At 49.6% G+C, this 3,454-nt stretch overlaps 1 long non-coding RNA gene across 1 annotated transcript; it reads left to right on the forward strand.

Annotated features, from left to right (window-relative positions):
- The first annotated feature begins 1,918 nt into the window (after positions 1 to 1,918).
- On the forward strand, positions 1,919 to 3,246 carry LOC125758544 (uncharacterized). Its single transcript, XR_007416203.1, has 3 exons — positions 1,919 to 2,109; positions 2,572 to 2,675; positions 2,801 to 3,246. It is a non-coding gene; the product is annotated as an uncharacterized LOC125758544 (long non-coding RNA).
- The last annotated feature ends 208 nt before the right edge of the window (positions 3,247 to 3,454 follow it).

The raw sequence follows: 3,454 nt of genomic DNA on the forward strand, positions 1-3,454 counted from the left end.
TATATCTCTCCCATATTATCTCTCGCACGGTGCCCTCTGTTGGCGGGGCTAGGCGGGGTGGGGCCGTGTCGCCGTCTGTGAGCGGTGAAATGAAGTAACCTGGCATGACACTAGCACCGACCGAGAACGATTCGCCGACGACGCAGTTAAAACATAGCCTCTGAGTGTGCGCGCTGGCAGGTTTCCTGCCGGCGGGACGTGGAGCGCCTGCACGCGTTCATGGCTCAAGCTACGAACCTCTGCCTCCCGCGTTCTGAAGCGCAGTGTGGTAGTGTATGCATGAGCACAGGCGTAGGTTACCCTATGACTCGGAAGCGCACACCATGCCCTTTTTAGATGCGAAGCATCTTATGGCGGAGCTTCAAACTGGTGTGCGGCGTGACCACCCTTACTGCACATGCGCGAACCCTCTCCACACACCACCTCACCACTCTCCTATCCACTCCATTCCCCTTTCCACTCCCCTCCCCCTCTCCACTTACCCTCCTCGTTTAGCTAAAAGGCTCGCGTTAGGTCGTACACACGCTCAGTCACTGCGCCGGTGTCATGAGTTCCAACGCCAACGTCGGCGCCAGTTGCAGTAACACCTTAATGCCTGCCGAGATCGCGGAGCAGCGGGTGTAGCAGCGGAAGGCTCGACGCGCCGAAGCACAACGTAAACGTCGCAAGCTGGCCCCGAGCTCCGGGCTAGGGAAGCCCAGCGCAAACGGCAACGTCGGCGGGAAACTGCTACGGATGAAACGCGGGCTCGACATGCCGAAACGCAACGGCAGCGTCGGCAAGCAAACCCCGCCGTACGCAACGCCGACGTCGAAGCCAAGTGTCAGCGTCGAGCCAACGCGTCGGCTCGTCGGCTGCTGACAGACGACGCGAGTCCAACGACCGTGCAGAGCGCCTCGCTAGACAACTTCAACGCTCGGGCTTCGACGGTACCGACGCCCAGTTCCAGCGAAAATTCCTCGACCGGAGCTTCGGGCACAGCTGCGACGTGTGCGACCGACTTTGGTTCGATAACAAGCTGACCGAGGTCGGTAGCATGCGCAATGAACGCCAACGGAACGCGATCGTGCAAGGTGCTCCGGCTTCGCATCGCCTCATGGTCCCCTTTAGCGGGAGATGGTGTATTCTCCTTAACTGGCGACGCTTTGAAGAAGTGCATATCGAGTACCAATGTTTATTATGTGCTGGTTGATGTCATCTTTGTAGCGGAATTCACGATACGCTGTGTTCAGGTATATGTTGCCAACTTAAGCTACCACAACGTTTAAATCATGATCACGGGCGTTAGTCGTCGCTATGGAGATGTTCCACTAGGCGTAAACGTGAGTGCATTCACGTCAAACGGTGCTATAGCTTGCCAAACACCAATAAACGTTGTACAAGGTCTCATATATTACTACACAATAAGCACAAATTCTGCGAAGACACCTTTCACTTTGGTTACAGTGGCTAGAATGGGGAAGTGTGACGAGCGGGCCAGGCCCCGGAAAGTCGCAAGTTCCAGCGATCGCCGCAGAGGGCGAAAAAATCGACCGCGGCGAGTTCCAGCTTCAAACAAAGGGAGTGGATCTACTAACCTCTGCGTTAGGATAACATGGCGACGTTGTGGTGGCCGCCATTCGCGCTATTTGACTTTTTATGTAGGGGCGCCCTCGTCGGGCCCAAACTTCAAATTAAAATATTCTTGAAATAAGGAAGTTTAGTTGTTTGCTTACTGTTACACTTCAATAAACAAATTTCTGTTTATACGAAGTGGCCTTGCCTTGCCAGTTACCCCGTCATCAACCTTTTGTAATAGTTTTTGCTCCAACAGACTCGTAGTTGTCAGCAGCCTATCGGCATCATTATCTTCATTTCAAAATATACGGCGGCAGAGGCAACGTAACGGCAGGTAACGGTTCACGGTGCATTCGGATGGGTCTCGCGCTCTTTCGTTTCGCTGTAAAAGTTTCCAGCCACTGCCGGCCGAGACACTCGCTTTCGTTCTGTTTGTTTTGACTCGTTGAAATGCTTTCGCGAAACGCATTCAGCAGACTTCGGGAGAACGAAGGGACCGTTGAAGCGTTCACCGGATGAACACTCGTTTCAAGCCCGAGAATATACGAACCGGTGAGTATAAAAACCCACTGCTTCAGCTTTTTACCAATGACCGTGTGGGTGTCACACGGAGGCGACGCACTGCAATATTAATATTTTCAACGTGTCAAACTCTGTCGATGAGAAAACGTGCGATCCTTGCGGCGTGGCTTCAAGTGGGAGCAAGTTGCTGAGTTTATCGTTCGGTTCACATTAACCAGGCCGCTGCAATAAAGAAAGGCAACTGCATCACCAACGTCTCGCATGTATCTTCGTAACTAGCCCGCATATCAGTGCAAAAAAGATACGAGTTATATTTTACCGCAGTCGCATTTGAGAAGCCAGATTTAGAGGTCTCATTTCTCCTGTTGTCAGTTTAGGTTATTTTTACTGCACATTTAGTGCAACGAAAGCTTCACATAATTGTGAGTGCACATTCACTTTATTGTGATAAGGAAACCGTCACTATAATAAGAATTTTTTTTTCTGCCATAGCCTCCTGGTCTGACAAAGAAACAGCTGTGTGCAATGAGCAAGGCACCTGTTACATGACACGCCTGTAAAGAAGCTAGCCCGAGTGAAACAACATGCATTATAAGGTACGTTTACATATATGTATAACAGACCGCTGTTTTTGTTCACTATGTTTATATGTTTATTTTTGCAAAGTTTAATATGTACTGATAATGCTTATCAATATCTGGTGATGTCATTGTTTTTCCAGGATTGCCGGGCAACGACAGGATGACTACCCCCGAATGTCCACTCTGCAAGTGCGGCGAAACATGTGAACGTCTGCTACAACAGGTCATCTTGAACCTCACGCTTGCAATGCTGTATTTGTGAATGGTTTACCAGGCATCTCATGGAGGTGTGCCTACAATCGTCCACAAGTATTAGCTGTCTACTGTGTCATGCAACCTACACCGCAATAGCGTTGAAATTGAGCACTAGCTCCGTGCATTAGTTACGTTACCTGGCACTGCTGAGCTCAACGACGCAGGTTTTATACCCAGCCACGGTGGTCACATTTCATTGGGGGCGAAATGCAAAGACACTCGTGTGCTTAGATGTGCGTCTGAAGTTCAGGGAAAGACGGAAGCTTGAAGAGACGAAGCATTTGTTAACAAGAGGTGTCGCTGGAGCAAATGTTTCGACAAGCAGTCTTGTCTTCTTCAAGGCTACAACTGCGTTTGTGTAACTCCAGTCAGTTAGAATCAATCTAGAGTTGCCCACTACTGTATGACTCATAATCATATCATGCTTTGCATGTGAATCATCAGAAATTATAAATTTAAGGGTAAATATATAGAAGTCTGTCTGGCTGGGCAAGATTATAAGAATAAAAACGCTCTCCAGCCACATTTAATCATTAGTC

Source organism: Rhipicephalus sanguineus, chromosome 5 (assembly GCF_013339695.2).
Source record: "Rhipicephalus sanguineus isolate Rsan-2018 chromosome 5, BIME_Rsan_1.4, whole genome shotgun sequence".
Taxonomy (NCBI): Eukaryota; Metazoa; Arthropoda; class Arachnida; order Ixodida; family Ixodidae; genus Rhipicephalus; species Rhipicephalus sanguineus.